Below are 10238 nucleotides of genomic sequence, written 5' to 3'. Positions count from 1 at the left end.
CCGTAGGTCAATCTTGTAAACAACCTCGGGCCATGGCACTTAAGCCCTCCCGTAGGTCAATCATCTCAACAACCCCGGGCCATGGCATTCAAGCCCTCTCGTAGGTCAATCATCTTAACAACCCCGGGCCATGGCATTCAAGCCCTCCCGTAGGTCAATCATCTTAACAACCCCGGGCCATGGCATTCAAGCCCTCCTGTAGGTCAATCTTGTAAACAACCGCTGGGCTATGGCAATTAAGCCCTCCCGTGGGTTAATCAAGTCTTCCACAACTTACTTTAGAAACTAAGGTTTTGAAAACATGTTCCTTCCTTCAGTTTTCTTTCTTAAATCATTTCTTTTGAGCATATTTCTCATTTAAGTCCAATACTTAGAATTGGCTACCTCATTAGCCCCTGAAGGATTTTCAAAATACTATCAGTGCCCGCAGGCTTTTCAAACATCATTTCCTCATCATTCAAGTAAGGTAAACCCTCACTAAAAATGGTATTTTCCTTCAAAAATAAGGTTTTGACAACCTGTGTACCAAAATAGCATACGTTCTTCAACATAAGTTTTCATAAACATTTTTGGATATACTTCATATTCAAGTCTCATACTTGAAATTTATCCACCTAGTTATACACTTATATATTCTACTAACACTACATATATCCATCTCAATACTATTATCATAATAGTACGAATCCATAGTCAACCATTTATGAATCAATCGACTCATAGCCCCATTAATATTAACATCCTTAACCTTGTACCTTATCATGAATTTCAGTCCATCTTATAATCCAATCATCATCGGTAATCCATAATCATGGTTCCACCATTAACTAATAATAGATGGTTATCCTTGTCATTATCGTCATCAACAACTTTCACCATCATCAACACCATTAGAAATATAACTTGAGGAAATCGCACATCCAAATATGTACAAATTTCTAAGAGGTAAAGTCATTGCCTAACCATAATCCAAAATCATTCAACAACTATTTCCTCAAGATTCACCATATACAATCTTTATCTCAATATTTCCATATAACAATTTTCTCAATATATATCATAATATCATCACTACTCAAAATTCCTTTAAGCCATAACTTATTCACCAATAGAGAGATTTCCAACTCTCAAAATAAATTCCAAAGGAATAATTCCAATATCTCATAATAATTACCAAGGAGATAATTTCAATCTCTCAAAATAACCACCAAATAGAGAGTATCCAAACTCTCACAATAATCACCAAAGATAATTTTTCAAATAATTAGTCACCCTTTTCTTGTGTCCAATAGTAGTTATTATATACAGTGTCAAGGAGAAATGGATCCAAATGGAAAGTTTCAACTTCCAAACCAATACCAAACCAACCAGACAAATCCACGAACCGGTGGCCAAAACCGAATAGAAAGATCTCAACTCTCATCATCATAATCATATCACTAACCTTCATTATCATGATCACCATTCAATCTATTCATCCAGTCATTAAACCTGAATAACTATCATCATTCCTTAATCACTATAATTAAAGCTTAATTNGAAGTGTAGTTAGCACGACGGCTAAGTAAGAAAATCCATAGTCTCCTAAAATTCAACAAAGGTTTTCAAAACACGTATAAAAGAGTTTTGGTAACTTTTACCCACTTAATGATATTTCACCTAAAAACAAGTTAACAATGAAGACTTGCACAAAAAGTGATTAGTGAATCAACATCAACCTGTCTCTTAAGACAAAATCATTTCTTTCTGTCGTTAAAATAACTTTCTTCTCATCTTTAAAACCTCCTTAGTTTCATAATAGTAAGCGTGAGGCCTGTTGGAGTATCAACCCCGGGCCATGGCATTCAAGCCCGTAGGTCAATCTTGTAAACAACCTCGGGCCATGGCACTTAAGCCCTCCCGTAGGTCAATCATCTCAACAACCCCGGGCCATGGCATTCAAGCCCTCTCGTAGGTCAATCATCTTAACAACCCCGGGCCATGGCATTCAAGCCCTCCCGTAGGTCAATCATCTTAACAACCCCGGGCCATGGCATTCAAGCCCTCCTGTAGGTCAATCTTGTAAACAACCGCTGGGCTATGGCAATTAAGCCCTCCCGTGGGTTAATCAAGTCTTCCACAACTTACTTTAGAAACTAAGGTTTTGAAAACATGTTCCTTCCTTCAGTTTTCTTTCTTAAATCATTTCTTTTGAGCATATTTCTCATTTAAGTCCAATACTTAGAATTGGCTACCTCATTAGCCCCTGAAGGATTTTCAAAATACTATCAGTGCCCGCAGGCTTTTCAAACATCATTTCCTCATCATTCAAGTAAGGTAAACCCTCACTAAAAATGGTATTTTCCTTCAAAAATAAGGTTTTGACAACCTGTGTACCAAAATAGCATACGTTCTTCAACATAAGTTTTCATAAACATTTTTGGATATACTTCATATTCAAGTCTCATACTTGAAATTTATCCACCTAGTTATACACTTATATATTCTACTAACACTACATATATCCATCTCAATACTATTATCATAATAGTACGAATCCATAGTCAACCATTTATGAATCAATCGACTCATAGCCCCATTAATATTAACATCCTTAACCTTGTACCTTATCATGAATTTCAGTCCATCTTATAATCCAATCATCATCGGTAATCCATAATCATGGTTCCACCATTAACTAATAATAGATGGTTATCCTTGTCATTATCGTCATCAACAACTTTCACCATCATCAACACCATTAGAAATATAACTTGAGGAAATCGCACATCCAAATATGTACAAATTTCTAAGAGGTAAAGTCATTGCCTAACCATAATCCAAAATCATTCAACAACTATTTCCTCAAGATTCACCATATACAATCTTTATCTCAATATTTCCATATAACAATTTTCTCAATATATATCATAATATCATCACTACTCAAAATTCCTTTAAGCCATAACTTATTCACCAATAGAGAGATTTCCAACTCTCAAAATAAATTCCAAAGGAATAATTCCAATATCTCATAATAATTACCAAGGAGATAATTTCAATCTCTCAAAATAACCACCAAATAGAGAGTATCCAAACTCTCACAATAATCACCAAAGATAATTTTTCAAATAATTAGTCACCCTTTTCTTGTGTCCAATAGTAGTTATTATATACAGTGTCAAGGAGAAATGGATCCAAATGGAAAGTTTCAACTTCCAAACCAATACCAAACCAACCAGACAAATCCACGAACCGGTGGCCAAAACCGAATAGAAAGATCTCAACTCTCATCATCATAATCATATCACTAACCTTCATTATCATGATCACCATTCAATCTATTCATCCAGTCATTAAACCTGAATAACTATCATCATTCCTTAATCACTATAATTAAAGCTTAAAATAACTATCATCATTCCTTAATCACTATAATTAAAGCTTAATTACCTCCTGAACTCTCCTTAATCACTATAATTAAAGCTTAATTACCTCCTGAACTCCACTGTTAATCCATCTTTAATGTCAATCTAACCCCATTATTAACCACATCATAACTAATAATCAAAGCTTACATCATCCGCACCACTGGACGCACAGGGGATGCACATCCGGTATCGCGTCCACAGGTTCTGCCCACTCTTCGCCCAGCCCGGACACACGGTGGACACGCGTCCGGCCCTGCATCCGCACACACAGCCAGTTCTGGACAGTGTGAACAACGCAGTGGCGAGCACCTCTACTATCATCTCCATAATTATTATAAGTACACATATGTATGTATATCCATATATTTCAACACAAAGCTCATAAATCCCTATTTCAACTATCAATCATCAAATCTTAAGTGATAAAACCAACTTAAGGGATTTCTTACCTCTCAAGTAACTTTTAACACAATAGAAATTGTTGTGATCCTTTCCTCCAAATTTCCACCGAAGACCCTAGTATGGAAGAACTTGTGAAGGAATTGGCTATGGAGTTTCTTGAACACAAAGAAGAAGATGAAATTTCCCCTCTCTTTTCTCTCCAAATATTTCGGCCAAAATGGGTATGGAATGAAGAAAATGGGAGATCAAGTCTCCTTTTATAGCAACACTTTAGGGATGAAGAAACTTGGAGATCAAGCTACATTGTTTCTTATAAGCTAAGAAATAAGAAACTTGAAGATCAAGCTACATTGTTTCTTATAAGGTAAAAAATAAGAAACTTGGAGATCAAGTTTCCATTTTGATCATCTTCAAAAATATTTAAATAATAACATGTGGTGTAGGGAGTTGCCAAGTGTCACATTTTTGTGGTGGGTAAAGAAAAATATCTTCGGTTAGACTGTTCGGGATTAAAACAGATATAGTTTCGGTGGAAAATAATTTAAATAGGAAGAATTTTGAAACCAAAATTATTTTGAAAATAATCCCGTCACTAATTTGAAAAATCGGATAATTTTTGGTATATCGCGAAATACTGCGATACAACGGTCGGAATAAATTTTCTCTCTTACGGGCTAATTTAATCACGTAGGAAGTTCAAGCTTAATAGTATAGTTCCTACTAATTCATTCCCTAGGACAATCGGGACCGAACACATACTTTAAAAATCTTTACGGTTCGTGACCGGTACGCAGGTTCGCAGCTTATTGGAATGAGTGAGTGTTGTGGGCTCCAGCTAAGGAAGAAGAACGGTTGGGTGATGGAAGTAAAGGTCGGAGTGTAGTGGTGCAAAGTCTCGCCACTCCAAGGATGGAGATAAGAGTTAGACGCCACTTAGGAGGGAAAGTCCCAAGATAAGTCAAAATACTCCTCAAGAACTCAAGGAGAAGAAATTGCCAAAGCAATATTCTTGAATTTACTACTATCAAAATTGTCTGTCTAACACAAATAAAAGCAGGGCTATTTATACACTTTAGCTAGTCCCTACATCAGGGCATTTAAGTTCAAAAAGTGCTATTCTAATGCTAAACTAGCAAAAAGATGTAACTAGCCACAAGAATAGGATAACTAAGTCAAATAAGTTTATAAAACTAAATTCTAATTGAATTTAGGATTTATAAGCTTAATTTGGACTTTACAAATTGAATAACATAAATACGGACCAAAATAATCTCAAACTTTTATTTGCATGAAAAAATACTCCAAGTGTTGATTTATAAGGTATAAACCCCCACTCGATTTTATTCTTCAAATTGTGTGAATCAGATGGACCACCTTCAACTCAACTCCATCTTCATATTTTTGATTAGCTTGACTTATTCCTTTAATAAGGCCACTCATAGCTTCATGAAATATCTGCGCCTTTGCTCTCGTCATTGGACCCTCTAAGATCAAAGGACTATTTTCTTTGTCATCCTCATAGTTGTCCTCAACATCTCCTCCCCCCTTAGAAAGATTCGTCCACGAATCAATTTCACTGGCAGGACAAGGAGATAAATCCGCAACATTAAAGGTAGAACTAATCCCATACCCACTTGGCAATTTTAATGTATAAGCATTGTTGTTGAGCCTAGTAAGCACACGAAACGGTCCATCGCCACGGGGTAGCAACTTAGATTTTCTTTGGGAAGGAAATTGCTCTTTCCGCATATGGACCCATACGAAGTCCCCTGGATTGAAAATCACCTCCTTCCTGCCCTTGTTCACATACTTGGCCACCTGCTCATTTTTCTTAGCAATTTGTTTTCTCACTTTTTCATGCATTTTCTTTACCATGTCAGCTTTATTAGCTCCATCTAAATTGCGATACTCGTTCACCAGATATGACATCAAATCAAGTGGAGTTAAGGGATTAAACCCATAAACCACCTCAAAAGGGGAAAAACCTGTAGTGTTGTGTGTGTGCCTGTTATAGGCAAATTCAGCAATAGGCAGCAATTCTTCCCAACTTTTCAAATTCTTTTTAATTAAAACTCGAAGCAAAGTTCCTAGAGTTCTATTGACAACTTCAGTTTGCCCGTCAGTTTGCGGGTGACATGTAGTAGAAAACAACAACTTAGTACCAAGCTTACCCCAAAGAGTTTTCCAGAAATAGCTCAAAAATTTTACATCTCTGTCAGAAACAATGGTTTTAGGCATCCCATGCAAACGAACAATCTCTTTGAAAAATAATGTAGCAACATTGCTAGCATCATCAGATTTATGGCAAGGAATGAAATGTGCCATCTTTGAAAACCTATCAACAACCACAAAAATTGAATCATGGCCTTTTTTGGTTCTCGGTAGCCCTAAAACAAAGTCCATGGATAAATCAACCCAAGGATGTTTAGCGACAAGCAAAGGATGATATAACCCATGCGGTTGACTTGTAGACTTAGCCCGTTTGCAAATAATACATCTATCACACATTTTATTTACATCCTTTCTCATTTTTGGCCAAAAGAAGTGTTCACGCAAAATATTCAAAGTTTTATGAATGCCATAATGGCCCATCAAACTTCCCCCATGGGCTTCTTTAATTAGAAGTTCTCGCATAGAACAACAAGGAATACACAATCTATTTTCTTTAAACAAAAAACCATCATGCACATAAAATTTCCCATGAGCTCCCTTTTGACATTCCCCATATAATCCTTGAAAATCAGAATCAGTAGCATATAACTCCTTTAAATGCTCAAATCCTAAAAATCTAGCATGCATAGTTGTCAATAAAAAATATCTACGAGACAAAGCATCAGCCACCACGTTATCTTTACCATGCTTGTATTGAATAACATATGGAAAAGATTCAATGTATTCAACCCATTTAGCATGGCGCCTATTGAGTTTGCTTTGACCTTTAAGATACTTCAAAGATTCATGGTCAGTATGGATTACAAACTCTTTAAGCCTTAAGTAATGTTCCCAGTGTTCCAAGGCTCTAAAAAGAGCAAAGAACTCTTTGTCATATGTCGGGTAATTAAGAGCGGCCCCGTTCAGTTTTTCACTGAAATATGCAATAGGCTTGCCACCTTGCATTAGGACAGCTCCAATTCCAACTCCTGAAGCATCACAATCCAATTCAAAAGTTGCCTCAAAATTAGGCAAGGCAAGAACAGGTGTAGAGCTTAATTTTTCTTTTAGTATTTTAAAAGCTAGCTCTTGTTACCCCATTGAAAACCAACATTTTTTTTAATCACCTCTATTAGTGGTGCAGCAATGGTGCTAAAATCTTTCACAAATCGGCGATAAAAACTTGCTAAGCCATGAAAGCTACGCACCTCACTAACTGTCATTGGTGTTGGCCATTCACTAATAGCTTGGACTTTGGCACTATTTGCTTCAATTCCATTGGCACTAATAATAAAGCCAAGAAAATGAACATATGAGGTGCAAAACTCACATTTTTTAAATTTGCGTATAATTTATTAGTTCTTAAAACAGAAAAAACATCATGCAAATGTTGAACATGCTTTTCAAAGCTTTTGATGTATATTAGTATATCATCGAAATATACCACTACACTTTTGCCAATAAAATCTTTAAGCACATGGTTCATCAAACGCATGAACGTACTAGGTGCATTAGTGAGTCCAAATGGCATAACTAGCCATTCATATAGACCTTGTTTGGTCTTGAATGCAGTTTTCCATTCGTCCCCCTCACGAATTCTAATTTGATGGTACCCAGACCTCAAATCAATTTTAGAAAATATGCATGAACCATGTAGCTCGTCTAACATGTCATCTAAACAAGGAATGGGAAAGCGGTATTTTGCCGTGATCTTGTTTATAGCTCGGCAGTCCACGCACATCCTCTATGACCCATCCTTTTTGGGCACTAGCAATACTGGTACAGCACTAGGACTTAAGCTCTCCCTTATTTGTCCTTTTTCCATCAACTCATCCACTTGTTTTTTAATTTCTTTAGTTTCTTCGGGGTTGCATCTGTAAGCAGGTCTATTTGGAATAGGAGCCCCAGGTATTAAGTCTATTTGGTGGTCTATTCCTCTCATAGGAGGTAAGCCACCTGGAATCTCTTTTGGAAATACATCTTCAAAAACCTGCATCAAAGATGAAATAGCCTTGGGCAAATGCTCAAGGTTATCTAGTTGAGGCACAGACCCTTTGCAAAGCATAAGAAATATAGACTGTCCAACATCAATAACTCTCTCAATTTCTTTTCTTTTGCAGAATATGTTTGTCTTTTTCCTTCTCTCTTTCTTTTGCTCACTTTCTTTCTTTTCATTTTTTTCATTTTTTTCATTTTTTTCTTTTTCCTCGTTTTCTTTTGTTTTTTTCTCATCATCATGAATTTGACTAGGAGTCAAAGGTACAAGAGTTACTTTCTTTCCTTCATGTACAAATGAATATCTATTACTAAAACCTTCATGGATGGTCTTCTTATCGAATTGCCAAGGCCTCCCCAAGAGCACATGTGCAGCCTGCATGGGAACTACATCACATAAAATCTCATCGGTATACCTTCCAATGGAGAGCGGAACTAACACCTGTTTGTCAACCTTGATTTCTCTATTTTTGTTTGGCCATTGTAGAGAGTATGGCATAGGGTGCTCAATTGTATTCAATCTTAGCTTTGTTACTAGCTCAGTACTAGCTACATTAGTACAACTGCCCTCGTCAATTATAAGCTTACACACTTTGTTATGAATGTGACATCTAATGTGAAATATGTTTTCTCTTTGCTCTTCTTCACCTTTAGCTTGCAAGTTTAACAATCTTCTCACCATCAGCATATCTCCTTCAGCGGGGCTTAGAATTTCATCTTCACTTCCACTAGGAACTTTAGATTCCTCCTCAAATTTTGGATCAGTCTCAAATTCCCCTGAATCAAGCAAAATAATATTTCTTTTGTTAGGACAATCTTTAGCTATGTGGCCTCTACCTTGGCATTTAAAACATTTGGTGTTGCTCGTATGGTTGGTAGCAATATCAACTTTGTCCTTGCCCTTGTTAATAGACTTGCTCGCTTCTCCTTTGGGCTTGAAGTCCCTTTTCACTTCTTTACTTGACCTCTAGTTCTGAGCCCTTAGTTTTTTTTTCTTAAGTTTCTTTTCTACTTGGATGGCCTTTTGAACCACCTCCTCGTAATCCAAGTAGTGACACATTTCAATTTCATCTTGGATGTCCCAATTCAACCCCTTGATAAACCTAGAAATAGTAGTTTCAGGATCTTCTGCAATTCCAAGCTTTGTCAAGAGTTTTTGCTCCTCATGGTCATACTCAGCTACAGACATTCTACCTTGTACAAGTTCTTGTAACTGTTGATGTAATTCTCGTTGGTATGAAGCAGGGACCCATTTCTTTCTCATCAACACCTTCATTTCTCTCCAACTCCTTACCTCTCTATCCCCACTCCTTCTCCTATCCAACACCTCTTTATCCCACCAAAGAGTAGCAAAATCACTAAATTCTAGTATCACCATCTTAAGTTTTTTTCTTTCAGAGTAGTTATGGCAATCAAAAATTCTGTCTACCTTCCTCTCCCATTCTAAATAAACATCAGGATCTCTCTTACCCATAAAGTTAGGAATAGGTGCGTTAATGTTCCTAATGTCATCATCTTCCTCATCTCTATCCCTCCTATATCCTCTATTATCTCTCCTTCTTCTCCTATAATATTCTTCTCCCCTATCTTCCTCACTTGTATTGCCTTCATCATATTCTTCTCCCCTATCTTCCTCACTTGTATTGCCTTCATCTCTTCTCTCATTAACTCTCACATTCACCCTCTTGCCTTCATCTCTTCTCTCATTAACTCTCACATTCACCCTCTCACCTTCATCTCTTCTCTCATTAACTCTCACATTCACCCTCTCATTTTCCCTCTCATTTTGACCTTCATTTTGATGATTCGGTCTCCTATCTCCCTCCAGTCTCTCTATTCGTCCATTCAACCCCTCAATCGCATTGGTCATTTTAGCGAATTGTCCCTTCATGGCTCTCATCATAAGGCGCATGTCAAGACTTAATTCTTGCTCGTCATTCTCACTAGGACCCGACATTTTCCTAACCCCCCAAGTATGAGAATTGGACCTCACGTCACTCCCTCACTTGCACTCTTTTAATTGGGTGATCACTAGTTATTTTACCACTCGTGTATAATAAAGCACTCTAATGATCTCACAATTAAAATTCACTCAAGTAGTAAAAACAAGTCTTGTCCTATGGAGTTCTTTCAGAGTTTAAGACTAAGTCAAGAAACTTAACCCAAAATGACTAAACTCACTAGAAGGGTAATATTTGGGAGAAACAAATGACCAATATGAGACAAGGAATTCCAAATGCTGCTTTTCACCTTCTTTTTTTTTTTGTTTTTTTTTGTGTT

At 36.8% G+C, this 10238-nt stretch overlaps 1 pseudogene; it reads right to left on the bottom strand.

The window, feature by feature from the left end:
* Nucleotides 1-5073: 5073 nt before the first annotated feature.
* LOC116023386 lies at nucleotides 5074-9915 on the bottom strand (annotated as a pseudogene).
* Nucleotides 9916-10238: the final 323 nt, after the last annotated feature.

Source organism: Ipomoea triloba, chromosome 6 (assembly GCF_003576645.1).
Source record: "Ipomoea triloba cultivar NCNSP0323 chromosome 6, ASM357664v1".
In the NCBI taxonomy this organism is placed as follows: Eukaryota; Viridiplantae; Streptophyta; class Magnoliopsida; order Solanales; family Convolvulaceae; genus Ipomoea; species Ipomoea triloba.
Note: the sequence above shows the minus strand (reverse complement) of the source record. Positions and strands in the feature narration are given on the sequence as shown.